Here is a 20,107-nt window from a genome sequence, read left to right on the forward strand (position 1 = left end):
CAAGCTATGTTTGATATTAGTTTGTATCAAATTGAGCTCTTCTGACATTTTTACAATTGTTTTAAAGTTAAAAATTATATATAAATGCAAGTACGAATAACGAATGAAATAAATTGAATTATAGTAACGTATAACATGAGATAAAACCTGTATGTTACTTCGAACGTCGCCGATAGATGGCGTTAGTGGTAGATTGCTTGGCGCTATCGTTTTTCTTACGGTAGTCACATACAAGAGCCGCGGACCGTTGTCTTAGTATGCACTCGGCGCTCCTAGCCGCCCTTAAAGCAGAATTTAATTAATCTCCGCCCCCGTTACGACGTCAGAATATGTACCTCTCATCGAGCCCTGTTAGTCTCGAGGAACAAATCATTCACCATTCGCATGACTCGGCGGCCGCACCCGGAGAGGCCCGTGTCACTCCTGACCGCCGAGCAGACCTCGCTCCGCTCCACGTACAGTACACCTCATTCACTACACTATACACATACACGGGTATAGTCTATCCGCGTGTGCGCGTCTTCGTTGTAACTGGGGTACGATCACCTGCGTAAATTTTTTTAGTCCGCGGACCTCTTTCCGTTCCGTTTCCATGGGTTCAATTTCGATGAAGCTGCACAAAGCCTAGATCGGCTAGCAGCATAACTTCAAATACATCAAATTGCAAAGTCTTGTATATTTAACGGATCTCTCTTAGGTGACTATTTGGTCAAAAAGAACTCGTTGTTCAGGTTTTCTCTTACTCATTTGCGACGTACTGCCACACTCCTCTGCGACCTAGAACGTTCCTCTACCACCTGAGATATGGATTCAGCTATAGATCCTCAGAGAAAAGGTACACGCCTCCCTCCGCCAACTGAATAGATATAATTTATTTAATACAATACGAAGTTTTTTTATTTATTACGTCGTGGAGATTTCCGAATCCGTGAGGCTTGAAATCGAAGAAGCTGTAGAGAACACAATAGCTAACAGCGCTACAATACATTAACCTTTTAAAGCATTTACTATTTATTTCCAATCATCCTATATATTGAGTAATAAGTGAAACACTTGTATCATAAAATAATAGCTGTGAAAAAGTTCTTATTGAAAAACTTTTTATCAAAAAATTTTCTAGCTCCGTCGTATTCATTCAATATTAATGATCGTTCCACTTTTTTTTTAAAAGCAAAGGCGACATCCAATTGCAGTTTGTTTATAAACATGTATAAAAATTACATTTGAAATTAGTCCATAGAACGTGTTTTTAAAGTTAGGATAAATTTTTATTAAATCTTTTCCTAAAGTAGAATTTTCTGTTATCATATTTAATTTTCAAATAGAATTAGTTGTTACTCCGAACTTTAGTAAAAGTTATCACTAGAAGAACTATTTTAGATTTTGTTAATTCAAAAAAGGAAGCGTATCTATCATGACCCATACCAATGGTCTTTTCAACATATAAATCCCCACAAAGGCTGTGTGTCCTAGATATCCTTTATACGTATTTAAACAAGTAAAATATAAAATTGTCTTTTTTCAATAGTAAAGTATTTTTCTAGCAATAATTTTAACTGAAGCTCGAAGCGGTAACTAGTTTTGATTGACAATCAAATAATAAATTGTAGTTTTAAGAGACGTTTAGTTAAAATTTGGTTTAACTATAAATACATTATAACGAAAAATTGAGCAGATCAATCAGTTTCAACTTTCATTGGTTCGTTCATATCAGAAAGACGCTAACTATAAGACGCTAGGTGCATCCAGTGACTCCTGATTTGTCATTTATTTATTATTTATTCCTAAAATTTAATATTAAAGTTATGTAATAGAGTTCCGGAAGTGTTATAACATGTGGATATGACCCTGGAACTTGTAACTATAATGCGTTATGTATATTAATTTATATTTACCTTTATTTATTTATTGTCCACTTTTATTTACCAAAAAGATCTGTTCTGTAATGTAACTTAATACAACTTGATAGTATTAAATTAAGTTGAAGGATCACAAGGGTTGCAAACTCGCTCTTTTCTGAGAAAAAGGAGATCCCACAACTAACTCTGTGTAACTCTGTCGGTTTCTTTTCCTCCTGCAATGGTATCCTACAAGTCAAAATACGTGGCTACGAGAGTTGCTAGGAGATCCTGAATTAAGAGTCACAATAAGATCACACAACAAAAAAGTCCTTAATAAAGAAGTTAAAGTATTTCATTCCAAAGCCATATTAGCGAACAAACTTTATGCTGTGATTTATTATGGTTTTTGTTTAATAAACTTTTCAAATGCAAATGTAATCAGCATTATAATTAACAGGCGTTACATGGTCGTTAATTGTAAAAGCGAGCACAGTTTCCTACCAAGGACTTAATATATTTTGATGAAGCTACAACATATAATGTTTAGTCTATGCTATAAAATTCTGTTAATAAATATTGTATTAGGGGGACCAGAAAGTAATGTCGTTTCTGTTAACATATTTTACAGAAAAACCGTTTGATTTTTACCGCTCTGGTATTAAAAATTTCTATAATAAATGGCAAAAGGTTGTTGATAACGAAAGTGAATATGTTTTTGATAAGAAATAAACTCTTGTTAAGAATGTAGTTGTGTAAAGTAGTACTTAAATAAGCGACATTACTTTCCGGTACCCCTAATACTATTATGAAAAATGTAAGGGTGACGACATGAAGAGATATGCAATTAATATTAAAATGATTTATTTGGTACAAAATGTATGAATAAAAAATAAAGCATTCTCTTTTTAACTTTGGTTTGATTATTTAATGAAACCATGAAAAGTGTAATTTTTGTGAGAGGTTTCGAAAGTAGGATATGTTCACGTAACCGTTAAAAGAAGAAAAGAAAAAAGTGAACTAAGTAAAGACAAACATCTCATACAGCTAGGTATCCCGATGAATGGGCTGATAACCTATCTAGCTTTTACAGCTTCACCGGACTAAGGGCTCGGATTCGTTATCCACGAGTTAGTAAATTAAAAAAAAAAAAACTTTGGTGAGATGTGACGTCTGACGAACTGTATTGACTAAAACTCCAACTCAGTTCTTTGCGGAAAGAGTAAACCATGAAATGACAATTTGTTACAATAATTTTTTTACTGTATATTTGGGTATTGATTTAGAAATACAATAGATGTATCAAAAAGGAACGGATGTAAATTCGAATTATTTCAATGGTAAATTAGATTAATTTACGACGTGTCAACATCCATGATCAAATATTGAAAATTAATAAAACGCGATTACGTGCGATGTCTCAGGATACCGAAGAACCGGTCGGAGTCTGTGCGACCCTTCACCGGAGATGACCCCTTATTATCCTATCACATTTGTATCAAAATGCTAATAAATACAAATTTATGTGAGAAATCGTAAGTGACCGTTGGCCTTACGGTTTTGTTGAATACACTTCGTTCGAGATGTTCGCTCTGAACGGGTCATCGGTGCTGAGTCAAGCAGTATTGTATTGTGGTTGGTGTATGAACAAGTTAATTACTGAAAGTTTTTGACTCAAGATTGCACTTATACTTAATCGGAATACGAGAAAGTCGTCTAAAGGTTCGTATTACACTATATTTATTATTTTTATCACATTTATACCTATATGATTTTTTGATATAATAAATTATTTTCATATATTAATTGATCAATTTACGTATGTATCTTCTTATAATCATTTATTTATCTTGGTTACGTCATGAGAAAGATAATAAAAGAGCCTATGTATGCTTATAGACACTTGAAACAGATTGAATTCTCCTGTTAATCATCCTTCCAAACGCGCTGACCTCAGAAGAACCCATAACAAATTCAGACTGGTTATTTTTTTGCGTTTGCTTTTACAATTTCTTTGATAAATAATAGTAGTTAAAGCAATTAGTCCCCAGACTCTATTATCACCAAAAAATTCTTCGCATTCCAATAAGATTTGATACGAGTTTTTGTTTATAATCTCCTTAAATTTATAACGATATAATTTAAAGACTTCACATGGATGTGTATTGTAATTCATTCAACAAAAATTCGTCAGACAGATGCAAGATTTGACTTATAGGGCACAGTGTACTTGATCTTGGGGATACTGGTATGTCTCGGTGTTAATATCAAAACGAGTGCGGACCTAAGCACTTCGCAAGTACCTTCTCTTTGCGAAATTTAGTCTTCGTTTTATTTATGATGACAGCCCTGTGCTTTTATGTCCTTGAACCTTTTTCAACTGCCTTCTATGACAGGCAGGCGCTTAATAACCCGAGCCTATACATTGATCGATAACTTTAGCTTGCGCCATATGTGCAAGTTAATGCCCTCAGTTTTATTTAAATATGAACTATCTTTTTATCAAATACTCTCTTACAAAAAGACCATGTTTTTTTTTCGTAAATTGTGAACTTAGGTTTCATTTTAAGAAAACATATCATTGGGCATGTCGTTCTTAATAGCCGCTACTCTAGCACTATATCTGAAGCTAAGAAATAATTTTAGTAATAACATTCAATAGAGATGATGCACGATAATGCACTTGCCGGCTGTAATGATATAGGTACGTCAAAACAACAGGTGAAGTCAATGTTTGTATTTGTTTTCTTAAAAAAAAAATTATTACAATTATTAAGTACAAATGAAATGGAAGATAAAAACTAATCGCTAAAGATGGGTATTCCACGCTAGAAACAATCTCATATGATAATGTTTATAAAAATAACACACTAATTAAACAAAATAATGAACAAAAGAGACATGAAAAAAAATCATTGGTAAAAAAATCAAAATGGCGGCATAGTGATCGTCAAGGGGTGGGCATTTTAAATGTTCATTCTCTAACACACGCGCAATAGTCAGTGCGATGACGCGACGGGGGTGGACTGCCCTCTACTATCGCTCAACTTCTAACTCATACTACAATGCCAGCAATTTTAATTTGACCCATCCCGTTCACCTCTCGATATATAAAACGTAGAGTAATTCGAGAGAAGCGTCCGCAAACGCACCGGTCGATGTAAAATGGCCTCGCATACGGACGGGAACTAAACCCACACATACACGAGCAAAGGGGCGCGTTCGTTGTAGGCATAAAATTCGGAAATATAGGCAGATAGGCACTACTCCTCTGAGAACCGCAAATGAGATAGCCGGCGAAGTGGAACCAATGCGCTATTTCGCTGTATTTATTTTGACTAGCACACGCGCAAATCGTTTGAAAATGTTAAAATGTTGAGCTTTTTCGATAATTATGCAGCTGTAACTAAATACCGGTTCGACCGCTGTTATATTATAAAAACCGATTGACAAACGCGATTGGTTACGCGTTTGTTAGGCCGTGACAATAGTATGGACATTTAATTGCTAATAAAGTTTCGGATAAAATTCGATTCGAAATTTTAGTGGTCAAGTATACATATTAGTTGTTTTTGTAGAATATTCTCGTCGCGGAAAATAAATTTAATTACACTTACTGGTTAATTGACTTCTGTAATTTACGACGACATTCATTGTTAAAATATTTTAACCGAATCTCGCATAAGGATCAAATCCATCTTGTAAGACATTTATACAACAACGGAAACTTGACAAAGGGTACATATTATTTAAAACACTGGAAAACAGAATTGGTATGAGATGAAATATCAATACGAATCTATTGCCTAAAAAGCTAAACTATGTATCACGTTAAATGATAAAATATAAAAATTGTTACTGAACAATGCTTTATAGGTCATAAAATCTGTATTAGTTGCTTATAGGTAATTTTTTATTCGTTTACTTGTAAATTCGATAAAATAGGATAACATCATAGACATTTCAATTTAAGTATTATAAGCGTTCACGCAATCGACGGCCGAGTGGCGACCACAAAGAGGCATACAGGTCGCCATAGTCAAGATTGCCTGAAGATGTCAGATGCGGGAAGCGTAAAACCGGTCACCGTGGCGTTCTATGGGGAGACGTATACCTTGCAGTGGACGCCTATCGCCTAATATGATGATCATTATAAACAGTTTTTATTATTTATTTGTCACAAGATTTTATTTTTTCAATATACTTAGGTATTCATGGGATCTGGTGGCATATTTTCGTTTTCTAACTTAAATAAAGTGTTTTCATAAATAGTTTTAATTAAAGCATTAAACGATAGAATAGAAATACGAAATTTATTTTTTATAGAGCCATTCAAATGTCTTTTGTCGAGTGCGTATCTGTGCACTTTTCGAAACGGAGTCTTATGTTCTGCGTCATACGCTGCAGTAAACTTTTTTAATTGAGCTGATGATTCTAGATGAATATTTTATTTTTATTTCACATGAGTTCGTGGTTGTCATTTTAAATTCCCTCATTAATCATAGAAGTCATTCGAGTGATCTTAGTAGCCACGCGATATTACCAAAGCAATTGATCAGTTTTTGGGGTAAGCTTTCGGAAGCAAATTCTTTAATACTCTGTGTGTCCGTATGTGCAGTCGCATCATGCTGTTGCATCTGTGTGTGTGGTAGAAAAAGGAATCCCTAATCATGCGTCGATAATGTTCACTATAGAAATTCATCCTGGCGTCCAGCATTTCTGAAAAAGTGTCCTATTACCCCATTGGTGGATAAAGCACACCAATCAAATTAAAGCTTAGAGTAATGCAATGATTTTCAGTCGATGGTTGCGGGTTCTTAGAGACCAGTAACGGTAGTTTTGCTTGTTGTTGTGCCACCAAATGGGATTTACTTTGCGACAACGGTCCAATACGGTTTCTTTAATTTAAAATTTTCGCGTTATTAAAGCCACATTTCTTATAATTCTCCAACAATTTTAATTTTGAGTGAATAGAACTCTAGAACCTTTTTTGAAACTTTATGAAGAGTCGCTCTTGGACTTCCCAGAACGGCTGCTCTATTCCGTATTGAAAATCGTGGATTTTCACGAAAACTGTTTGCAATACTTTCAATGTTTTCGTTATTGACTTTTTGATGATTGACTGTGGGACGATCAAAGCTAAAGCAGTTGCACGGAATCTCGGCACCCAGATACGAATTAAATTTACATTCTGTTCATCACTTACGCGGCGACTATAGAAGTGTAAATAAAACGATCGACGACCCGTTAAATAAGAAGCCTTACTCTTAACAAAATTCTTGTACTGCGAACGCGAGATGTTCACTCGACCATTGCAATATCGTGACTGAGAAATCAGTGATTCCAACTGCACCTAATCAAAGGTTGAATTATTGTATTAGAACATAAAGCTACTTCTTGGCACACTGTACTTATCGACGGTTCAGATTGTGGCAATGTGTAACAGTCATTGTGGATATCTTTGAGGACTATGCCTTGCAGTGGGCGTCTTTATGTTTGAAAGAAAAAAACTTGTTATATACAGTAGCAATAATAGTTTTTCACTTGAAAAATAGATATATAAATATTTTTTTACAAATGTCCAAGCGCTGATTTGTAAAACATAGTTTTTAGATATATTTGATAGATAAATATTTAAGACTTCATGACACCGAAATTTTAGCTATGTTGTCTTTCGATATTGAAAACCACATACACATACACAAGTACAATAAATATGCATATATGTACATAGCCTAAATCTATACTCGTATAGTAAGTTTCTAAAGTTAATAAACTTGTATTATAGCGTTAAAAAACTTTATAGATTTTTTTTAATCTAATCACACACACACTTATTTAGTAAGCCACGATTGTTTTCATGCTTTTACATAAATTAAAGATAATAAAATAGGTAGGAAAAAAAAGAAAAAAGTTCATGACCTCACGCATCGGAACGTAACGCAAAATGTTACGTTACGTAAACTAGGTGGTAGCGATTTTTGGCGCAGTTCTCAATATATCACGTCGGTTGCAGAACGTCACGCGTGATGCACACACGCGCCTTTCCCACTCACACACACGCACGGCGTCATCGTCAAGCGGTAGTATGGTCGGGGAAAAAAGAAATAAGACCAAATAAAAAAAAAAACAATTCTGACAACCTTAACCACTTGTATTAAAGTTTAAGAAATATAGGATCTAAGTGAGTTATATTAATGAAGTATGGATCGAAAACGATGAAACAAATATTTATTTTTGTGAATAGATTACACCTTATGTAATCTTTAATATAATAGTATACTTTATTGACCAATCTTGCCCGGAAATAAGTTATGAATTTTCTCCAGAATAAATGTAAAGCTTTGTAAAGCAATGATATCGCCGCTCCGCCGAATAAAATGATAAGTCCGAAAATGTAAGTATTTAGGACAATCGAAATACTAAATATTGGTTATATCTTAGAAGTTTTGGCTACGTAACAGTGACCATATTTATAAGAACATAATTGTATCTATTCCTAGCATACAGAATAGGTGTAAGGCTTTTACTTATATCGTATAATCTTTTTATTCTTATTTGTACTTTACCTTGTTCATTTATAGAAAAATAAAATAACTTTGCCTATGACCGCCATTTTTAGACAGATATTATGAAAAATATTGACAAGGTGTATTGGAACTTTTTTTGGGAAAACTGGAAGGTTATAAATCTTTAAAAAACTGATAAAAGAGATAACGATAGTTATTTTATTCGGCGAGAGCGATAATAAATACACAGCGGGTTCGTTTCCCGGCTAGTGTACATTGCTTGTAAATATCATATATTCCAGGATAATAATCCAAAATAAATGTGACATTCAAGTTTTTGGGTTTGTGTCGACCACGGTCGTATTCAGTTTCTTAAGGGCTAAGTACGGTAATATAGGTTAAAGACCACATCCATATTCTTCAGCATTCCGATGCAGAAGCGGCCTGTGTGTTGCGTTTACCCACAACCTTAACAAGGTCATCTGTTCACGTTGTAGCTGGATGTCCTGCCTCGCTTTCAGCCTGCTCTTCTGCGGACTACCCATTACTACATGAACTTGGCAATCGACGCCAAAAGCAGAAAGATCAAATTTCACGTAAACAACAATTTAATGAAATAATATACAACGTAATATTTTAACTTTTTTGGCTGAAGAAAGATTGCGGGGAGAAAAAAAGAACTACTACAAGAGAGATTATCACAATAATACTTTCTCTTCCGACTCTGAGTTTACATTGAGCAAATTAAATCTCAGTTTCTGGCTATCGAATATAATATACTAAAAATAAAAATAATAAACTAATATTAGTGTACGAAATAGAAAACTTTCGTTGTTTATTATTAAATAAATAAATAACTTGACCTCTCCGAAAGTCGTTTTCTTTATTTTTTCTGTTTGCTGGAAATTCACTTGCTAGTAACTTTGTACTATGTCTGTCGGAGCCGCTAGTAAGTAATAAAAAGCATTACATAAATTAGTTGTAGTTAGTTCATACCTTTTTCGTATTTTCGGCAGTATTAGAAGAGATTCATTACTAAGGGTTTTCATACTTATCGGTTTTGGAGGTCATTTCTTGGAGACTACAGTTATCCAGATGGACGATTTAAGACGGAAGTGTATTCATCTTGCATGGGTTTGAGTTAACGTATATATAATAACATCCCACAAGATATGTTAGTCCTAATCTATTCATAACTTTAAATGTAAAATTAAAAATAAATGATTAAATAAGTCTTGTCATAGCACTCGGAAGTTTTTAGGCGATCGATATATCTGGGATATGGTGTGTTGACTTATTTACATGGTTGACATTAAAGTGTACAGTAAAAAGATGTTTAATTTCATTTAAACAGAGCAAGTATTAAGTTATTGAAAGGCTATTCGCAGTTGATCATCATACCGTGCTGGTTGTAGCCTAAATTGTTAAATAATCAACTATTCAAAGGTGCATGTAAATAATGCCTGTTTGATTAAAAATAAATCGAATTTGAAATTGAATTTATTAAAACTTAAAGTTATAAGAAAAAAAAAAACCTTTTTTTTCTATTTTTAATTTTGATCTGCGGACGGTACCCCCCTAGCGGGCATTTTCCGAAGTGTGAGCGGAGCGCGTTATTAGTCCGCCTGCGCCACGCCGGGGTAGGTTTTCACAATTTTGAGTTGAGCGTAGTCGCACAATGCGCCGTGTCATTTTCTATGATTAATAGTGGCGCGTCAGCGGCGAGGTGTCGCTTTACGTTGGTCACTGTTCGAATTGCAATCGCACAGTGTGTACACGGCCTTATCTATAATATTTGACAACTTATTTTAATCTTACATCTCAAACAAGACGCAAAACGATTCTTTACTTATCCAAAAAAAAAATATTAATTGGTAGTCAAACACTAAATACATGGGCAAAACAATGAATTTGTGTTGATACTGATCTACTAAAATTATATAAGATGTATAAAACAATGTGTTAAAAGCCTCAAAGATGTTATAGCATTGGTCGACATTAAACAGTATAAAAAAATTAAAGAAATCGCGTTCGATAAGATTAGATTGATGATGCATGATATATGTATTTAAAAATGTATTCCTTTCAAACATATGTTAGTCAAATTACAACCAACAATACAGCATAGTAACGTGTTTGATCCTACTGAATATGTTTCAATTCACGCAAAGGACCTTCGTAGCTATAGCAAATACTATATTTGTATTGAGTTCCGACAAGTATTCTTGTCAATTTAAGATGGCACTGATTTATTCCATAAATGCAATTAAAATTATTATTTAATACTGCTGTTTATTTTTTAATACCATCCGACAAAATTATGACGTTCAATGAAATATGCTGAATCAATCAAAATTTTTTACAAAAACCTTATTTTTTAAATAGTAAATATATTTTTTAGTCTGTCCAAACTGATAAATAACTTATTCTCAACTTAAGCATCGACTGTTAATTTATTAAAATAGTTTTAATAGTAAACAATTAAAGCTTTTTGAGAAATAAGTATGCTTTTTAAATGAATGTGCGGTGTGTTTTTTGGTCTTAATATTTCATAACTTAAAATAATTATCTTTCAATGTGTACTACTACACCTATTAATAAAATAAAATTTAATTTTCTATGCACAATTATTTTTGCTTTTAATTTGAAGTACAGACTATGATTGACTATTACAATTCGGCTTAAAATACACTATCAGTCTATAAACTGCTGGTATTTTTAGTTTTACTATTAATGTATATTTACTTATGTGACAAACTATGTGAATTAAATTAAAATAAAACGAGTAATGGAAAAAGGCATGGTCGGCGGTTCATTACGGGAAGGCAAAATATTCGAGCGCCAATCGCGTTCATAATCAATCGTTAATCAACTAATACACGGACATACGTAGCTATGGGCTATAAATAAGCACGTCAAATTTCCCACAAAACCTACGCGGGCGCCATACTAAAAAGCTTTGTAGGCCTAAAAACGTGGATTTCGGCCATCATTCGAACCCCCCTCTTTTTGTGGGAGGGGGCTCGACCTGCACTATCCCCTGACGCCACTTGACGACCACGGCGCTAGAATATTAATGTTCGCGCTTAATTGAATTTATGTCTCATTGATACTATTTTAATATTGTTTCAACTCGCATTCGCATCTTCGTACGGGATTAAAATAAGTCTCAGCGGAAAATGAGTGAATAAACTTTTAGATTCGATAAACATTTACGCAAGCTACAAACATATTATTATATATGATTACTTTTCGTTAAATCCAACTGTAATTAATTACAACCAGTTTCATCTTCTATAAGGTTCACACAAACCAGTTTGATATGGTTACTCAAACGTCACTTATCTCGGCTAGACCTAACGAAGAAAACATTTCAATATATACTTGACTTTTCTTGATTTATATACTTGACTTTTCTTGAATCGAATTATTGGTCCGTAGCTTGCTACATTTATTGAAATCTTTATTTGTATAACTACATTCGACTAACTACTTCTATGTCAGTTATAAAAGTGATAATAATTCCATAATTAAATTCGTCTATGATTTGAAACTATCCAGAAGTTCCTCGGTACATATTACCTCTCATCCTAAGTCTCCCCGATTGCTAAAGGGACTACCAATCGGAATCCCCGCGCCGACCAATATCCTGGACGCCGTCGTCTAATTACTGACCTTAAAATTAATTCCCCAGCCGTAAATAATGTCGGGCGGTGCGCCGTTACAATGTTATCTTAACAAATTGACGCTCGCTTAGAGAGAGACAAAACCGTCCGACGTCCGAATTTTACAATTTTGCCCGGCTGTGTTTTGCTGTTTACGGCAGGGCGGCAACTCGGGGTTGAGGGCTCATAGTGCCGATGGGGGGAAAAGGAGAAAGTGGGCGAAAACTCGTGGCACTTAGATATATATGAGCTACGCTAGTCGTGGGTAAATCCACGTTTAAGAATATATTAAATTGATTATTCCGAAGTCGTCCTTGAATTTAAAGTAAAATAAAAATAAAAATTGCTATTACTAACAGTGACAATTTATAATTAGTAACAATTATCACTTAAAAGTTTAATGACATAATTTTGTCTATTTATATATATCATTACGAATATGAGTATTGAACATTACATATAGTTACTCTACACTCTTTTTTCTGCTTTAGATTTTATAAATAGTATTAAAGGAAAGTTAAATTTTTTAACAAACAGAACCAAAGTTTATTACGTTTTTATATAAAGAGTTAGCATTTTTTGTCATAAAAAGTTGATAGATAATTTATGGTCTTTTTCAATGTCTTGTCACGGTACAAATATTCTAGTGCGGTCTAAAATAATTAAATAATTTAAATCAATAACAAATTGATTCGTTAATTGTGACTTGTGAACATTGGTCCGTTGAATTTTCCAGCGAATTGATCCTTGATTCGAAATTCAAATACATTTAACTTTAGCTTTATAATAGTGTTCGTTGGAAATTTTAATAAGGACATTCCCAAGGACATTAAGGACGGCAAGCCGCAGAGCTCCCGGGCCGTCAAATCAAATGTGTTCATCCCGACGATCCCGCGTTGTTTAGTACGGTCGCCATTTGTCGCCGACAGCTCTATTTAATATTCTATTTTACTCGTACGATAAGATTAAAGTATGTAATTTCTTGTGCCCAAGCGGGGTGCGGGGAGGCGCGCTGGATAACAGCCAGGGCTGCGAAATGTTTATATTACTTGATTTATATTTTTAGTCACTTTAACGACGAGACTAGTAAATGACTGAGTAATGTAAAGTAGAGAGAGAGAGAGAAGTAAAGACAAGTAAAAACTCTATTACAAGTAATGCTCTTCTCGGCAATTTTAAACATAGAATAAGTTTGTAATCGGCTTCAAAATACAAAAGCCTAAGTGGTTTTTTAATTGGGATAAAATTAGTAACACCCGTGTGGTAATTGTGTACAGTTTTAAAATACACTTCTGTGTATTGTCTTTGAATTGTTATGTATTAAATACAAGTTTGTTAAACAAAAATTTGTAGTGTGAACGATTTTTAAATGGTAATAAACTTAGGAATGGCTTGATCAGCTACTGTAGAAAGTGATCACTGAAAACACCCACTTGAGTTTGCTGTGGGCTCTTCTTTGATCAGGGCTTGTTACCTTCGTAGCTTTTTTTAAGGATTCCAACATAGGAGAGCTCCATCTGATTAGGCTCTTTACGCATTTTTTCTAACTCCAATTGAAGCCTACTTTAAAAAAGGTAATTTGAATTGGTATTTCAGTAACGTCATTTGATAATCTAAATAAATCAATTATAAAGTTATAAATAAAGTGGCGTATTAATAATATAGGGACTCCATATGTGATAGTTTTTTATTATAATATTAAGTTAAATCTTTTCTGAACACGGTAACCCTCCATCAATAGCCGTAAGAAGTGTCCCCAGCGCGGGTCCTAGCCGCAGACCGCTCGACGGACCTATAATAAAACCCTCCAAACCTCCCCCTGGACAGACACGTCCCACCCACACTAAGATGACGCCCGCCCCTTCATTATGTAACTGCAATTGCGGCTGAATTGTCAAAAATGGCTTCACGTCCCAACCTTCGCTCGCCTAGCATCGAGAAATTCTCGAATGCTCCGTACTAAACGGTCAATGTATGTAAGGCAATCGTTATAGATGACGTAGTTTGTGCGACAGCTTTGGCTTTGCAGAATGGGACGACTTTCGTACGTAGGGAATTCGTGACTGGCCTAGCAATTCAGCTATTACCGGGTCTTGCATGTCGCCGAGTTTTACGTGGCTTAAGGTGCCAATTTGCACCCTAAAAGCCATTAAATATTTATGAAGTTCACGGAAATTACATTCATTTATATTAAATGAACATATTTTTATAGTTCATATACATTAAGTCTTTTAAAAGGATAATTAATTTGATTCCTTTATTGTTTTAATATATCGGGTGATTAGTTAGATGTAAATGAGTTTATGAATAAGCTCATGTGTTAGCAAAAAGCTTTAAGGCTTTTACACCTATTTAAAATCACGCCGTATGAATTGATTAATTTGAAATCTGGCAAATATTTTTTTTTATTGTAATGCGAGTTCAATAACATTTAGCTGTTCAAAGTCTGCACGCACAGATAGTAGACAATAATTAATTTGAAAATATAGTAATCCGTATTTTGAAAAGTTTTTTTATGATTATATTATCATTACGTTATTTGCTATTTTAGGAAATATTGATTTTTGGATAGAGCGTACAATCTGTTAATTGACTGCAAATGATTTCTATACTCAACCCATTATAGCTTTTACACTTTCTTAAGATACTTAAAATCGGCGTTCATTTTGAATCAACGGTCAACATGTAGAAATATGATTTTTAAATGTCACTAAATATCTGATATACTCACTGGTTTCTTCACGACAAAATATTTATTGAAGATTAATTGAATATTTATTCATTATTGGTAAAGTATTTTACTATATCTATAGCGATATTAATATCTGAAACCCAATAATTTCTAGGCAATTTTCATTATCAGAGGCAGACTTTATCGCAATAGTCATATTTATTCACTATCTTATTTTATATATTAAGATGACCACGAACTAAACAATAGGTATTTAGATCCTTTATCTTCAATAACATTTTAGTGAAATTATTTACAAAATTGTAGCTTCGGTAAAATAAAATCTGTCTATTTTTAAGAATACCGGATTATTCTATATAACAATGACAAATATGGCTAGGGCTTTTAAAACTCGTTTGTCCCGATCTATCTAGAATCCAAATAGTTTTCTACAGAAAATCGCATGTATTTACAATACTGACTGATTCAATAAAGTCGAAATAAATGTTAAAAAGTTAAAAGTAATTAAATGAATTTTATTACGTATATAATGTTTCATAATATCTGAACACAAAGCGTACATGCCGATATCAAATATTCTAAATTCAAATTACAAAAGGAGCATGACAAACGAAAACTAACCCCACATAATCTTACTCAGCAACGGTTGTCGGGCCCCGAAAATAATCTAAAACCACCCTCGCGATTTTCTTTCATCCCTCCCCCCGAGGGGTCAAGTCACCCTTAAGATCGATGGTGGGGAGATCCGACTTTGCGATAAGGGTGAAAGGGCCCGTCCTAAATTAAGGCCACCCTTTGTGCGTCTCAGATGGGTTCGAACTCCGCGCCTTGCACTGACGGCTTTTATAATTAATTTGCTAGTTTGGGCCTTAGTTTAACGAGGGCGAGCGAAATTTATTCAAATGAATTCCTCGCGAGCGAATTTTCGATGAGTTTCCATTATGTACTCTTTACATGCATCGTACATACAGTTTCTCGTGTCCAGACTTGAACCGCATTGTAGACTTTTCATTTGGCCGACGCTGTTTACATAGGTTCTCTTTGCAATTTAAAACTAGCGTTCCTTTAAATCTATCGTAGAAGATACCCAACTCTATGAATCTCTTGAAGCATCTCCTTTTAGCACCGATCGATGTTTCATATTTATACATGTTTAAGAATGGCAGTAGAAAAACATCCGTACACCTATTTTTATCGTTTGCGACGAAGTATTCTTATAGATCTGAGGTTTCAATGACGCTATAGATAATAAAATACTTTGATAATAATGTGTAATCCTATGTTGTGAAAGAATCAGTGTAAATATGAATTTTCTTATATTTAATAATAATAATTCCACATGATTCAAAATGAACGCCGATTTTATGTGTCTTTAAAAAAGATGAAGCAATCATATGTAGAATGATTGTTTTACGTGTACTTTAAACGACAAAATCGCAGATATAACTATTCTGTACGAAAAACTAAGAAGCAAGAACGTCGATAAAACGGCGTGAGGCTTATAAGTTTCGAAAAACTAGAAACTAAGGTGAATAAATTTATATAACCGAACATTTGTGATCAAATTTTACTACATCACTAAACTTATGATAAGTAAACCTAAGTCATAGAAAACTATGCCTATTTTGTTGCAATCGTTTTTTTTCATTAGTAAAAAGCAGTGGTTGCCTAGCGGTAGAAGACTGATACTTGTGATCGTAGTCTGTGAATTCGATTCCCGAGACACAATCTGATATAATTCACACTTTTTGCATTAATTATATAAGACTGCCACTACTCACGAGTTTCCAGATGATGGGCAGCAGTGTCCTTTACGTACCATAATACAACACTCCTATTGCCAACCCGCATGCTAAACATGGCTATTATAGCATATCGCTCCATAGATATCTTTTGGTGCCTTGCAGCGAGCGCCTATTGGTTTAAGTGACAACTAATAAATAAATAATTATAAACCAGAGAGCGGTACATGCTATTTGTATTTATAGGTATATATATCTATATAATTATTTAAGTATTTGCACAGTAGGCATTTTATATTCACATAACTTGTTTTGACGTCGCAACATACGGATATGCTAGAAGCAAATCTTCGAAGGCGAATGAGAACCCTCTAGAATATTCTATTAACAACGTGACGTACGTTACGTGCCTCTTTGTAAGCCTTGAAGCTAATACTGTAACAACGCCAAGTCCCCGGCTTATGTAGTTAATCTAACATAACTTCACCTGTCCTGTTCCCCTGCCATCTTTGGGCAGGCTGTTGTGAAGTGACATTTCATCTGTTACGTAATCTGTGATAACCTGTCAAAAGGTAGTTGCTGTCATCACAACGTACTTGTTGGATAAGCTCTGTCCTTAATACACCTACTAATAAATTGATGACAAAATGTATAATATATTATTATAAAGAAAATCTATAGGGAATTGTAAATTGTGGTTAATGGATGGATTCATTTTAATCCATCATTAACAAAGATTTATTATGAATGAAAATAGTAATCCGATAACTCCCTCTACGAAAATAATTTTCAACGTCTGTCTTGAGCTGTGTCGATTTTTACTTATTTTTTAACATTTACATTGTTTTATGAATATTTTTTAGTTCATAATCTGTTGATATACTGTAGATTCACACTTAAATATATCAAAGATACATAGTTTTATTTCAAATTGTGGTATATTGGAATACATTAAAATTTAATAATTCTTCGAGGATTACGTGTTCCAATAAGCCGAGAATGATTGGGAGATAATGCAAAAAGGGTTTAGGTTACCTTATTGTATCCCTTTTGGAGCATAAGAAAGGATAAATAAATCAATTATCTTTGTTAATACGGAATTGTACCTAAATTGCTGTCAGTTTGTAAAATTAATTTAGTTTGTGTCATATAAATAATTTTATATAATATAACAATATTATATTAAGTATTAAGGTATTATATACATATATAATTTTATGATTTAAATTCTTGTAAGTAGATATGTTTTGTACGCTTGTAGTCGCTAACTCAGTAATCATGGATAAAATTTGTAGGGATCAATTGATTTTATTATGAATTAAAGATACCTTTAAACTTTATTCAAAAGAATTTTCGATCGCGAGAATTTGTTAATATTAATCCCGTTTTTACCAAAATCGTGTAAAACCAAATATGAGCAACTTTTATAAATTTATTGTAATCATCATTTCCATTTAAAAAAAATCCTGCCTTCGTGATAATAGCAATTCATGTTTTCCTTTATCTCCTTTAAGCGAATCTTTTTTCTAGTCTTCTTCTAGTGAAGTTGCGTCATTTCGCGGTGACGTCAAATCGTCGACATGACCATTTTTTGGTTCCACTGTTTTCATAACCTATATGGTCGTATGAGAGTTTTTTCTCTTAATATGAAACCATTCGCAAAGAAAAAATTGAACATTTCGATTTTAAAACCCAGCAATAAGGTTAAACAAGTAGAGACCGAAGAATATTTTTCAATCAGTATTTCACGCTTTCAAATATTCAAATTAGAAAACTTTATATTAAGAAAAAAATATATTAAGAAATAATGATGTAATACCCTTACGTGTACATATATTGAAACAAACCTTAAAATAAAAACAATTTTAAAATGTAGGAAAAATGAAAAGAATTTCATATATTTTTTTACATTTAATCTATTATAGTTACAATAGAATTTATAAATCGGTAATGATCCATTACAGTTTTCGTAAAAGCGCTAGTCATTGTCTGTAGTACATAGTTCGTGCGACGTGGGCAAAACGCACACGAGATATTAGAGAACTTTGCGCGTTACGTTTGTCTACCTCTCCAGACTTACCGCTCACATAATTCTGAAGGCATATCTCTGGGCCTATGTCTAAAAGTGACCACTTTAGATGAGCAAGTCTGCGGAGTACCTCATTCCTAATTTGATCACGCAGTTTGCTGCGTTTGCTCCGAGCATAGACCTTTCCATCGCTCTTTATGTAACCTTGGGTCTTCTTAGGTCCATCGTAAATAATCACTCTTAAGATCTATAAATCGTAAATGGTAACTTAATCAGTGTATGTTAAAAATCTTCGTCTTCGAATATTGGGATATCTTGGACGAGAATATGTTTTCCGAACGCTGCCTGAATGGAGTCTATCTAGAAGTTGGAATTACCAAGGTGGATAGTATGTTATATCAAAACGTAATATATTGTTTTTGAAACCATTGATTTTTGGATAAACAGTACTATATACCATATAATAAGTGATAGCAAATGAAGACATTTACCACTTTAAAGCTTTTTCACTTATAACCATGTATATAAAAAGTAAATTGGTGTGAGGCAAAAGATATACAGTTTTCGTTTGTGAGTCGGTAAACATTGTAATTAAACACTAGCTCGTGTAAACATCGGCGAAGTAAGTTTGTTTACACCTCTCTCATTTTCCTCGCGAATATTTAATTTCTAATTTTGTGTTCAAATTCACGTTTATTTGTAATCATGTACGTTTACTTTTATATGTTTGCTTTGATGTGTCACAAGATTTGTTATTACTTCTCTTATGTTGTCTGTTCTGAATGGTTGATATTGAAATCAGCCTGAATTAAATAAAACGTGTATTCTAATGAATAATTTAATAAGTCACCTGTGATTAATGCCAATACAATTATGACTTTAAATTATACTCTTATATCTTCAACTATATGAGTCAGGGGTACAAGACGATTTCATAGATTTAGGTTCTTGTTCCTCCTTTCATCTTTATTTATATACATTTATTTAACTGTTCCAGAATTAAGTTTCCTTTATCCTACGCATTTAGCATGTATGTGAAATATATATTACAGCATACATTAAATTACTTATTTGATATATGAGATTTCTACCTATTTACTGACTCATCACGATGTCTCTAAAACTATATTCTTTTTCTTCCTATGTATTTCTTTTGCCAAGGAGACTTAAGCTTTAAGACGTTAATTAAACTAACGAAGCGGGCGATGGACAGTTAGTATCACTTCTAATGTCTGAATTTTTGTCTTTATAGAAAAAAGAAAATTCCTTGTTAGATGCATATTTTGATCATAAATAATATTTTTAAATAAAAAAAACCTAATACATTGTCTGTAATATACAGTCCATAATATTCGGTAAGGATATAAACTTATATTTTATTAATTATCAAATAACTGTGAGGCAAAAGAAAATAAATGTGTAGTTTCATTTTAAAAATTTAAGTTGCCCTACACAATATCAACGTCCGATTTATTAAAGTTTAAAATTATAAACAGTAAGTTATTAAAGTGTAACTATCCAGCGACCTAATTTCACTGGCACAAGACCCTTGGCACCAGCGGGAGTTGAGTAGTAAACGAATAAGTTGGACCCGCAGAGGGAGGTCGATGACAATGCGGATTTCATACTACG

Source organism: Battus philenor, unplaced genomic scaffold (assembly GCF_028537555.1).
Source record: "Battus philenor isolate CCGP_79_NKW_IND1 unplaced genomic scaffold, ilBatPhil1.0.hap1 SCAF_17, whole genome shotgun sequence".
NCBI classification, from domain to species: domain Eukaryota; kingdom Metazoa; phylum Arthropoda; class Insecta; order Lepidoptera; family Papilionidae; genus Battus; species Battus philenor.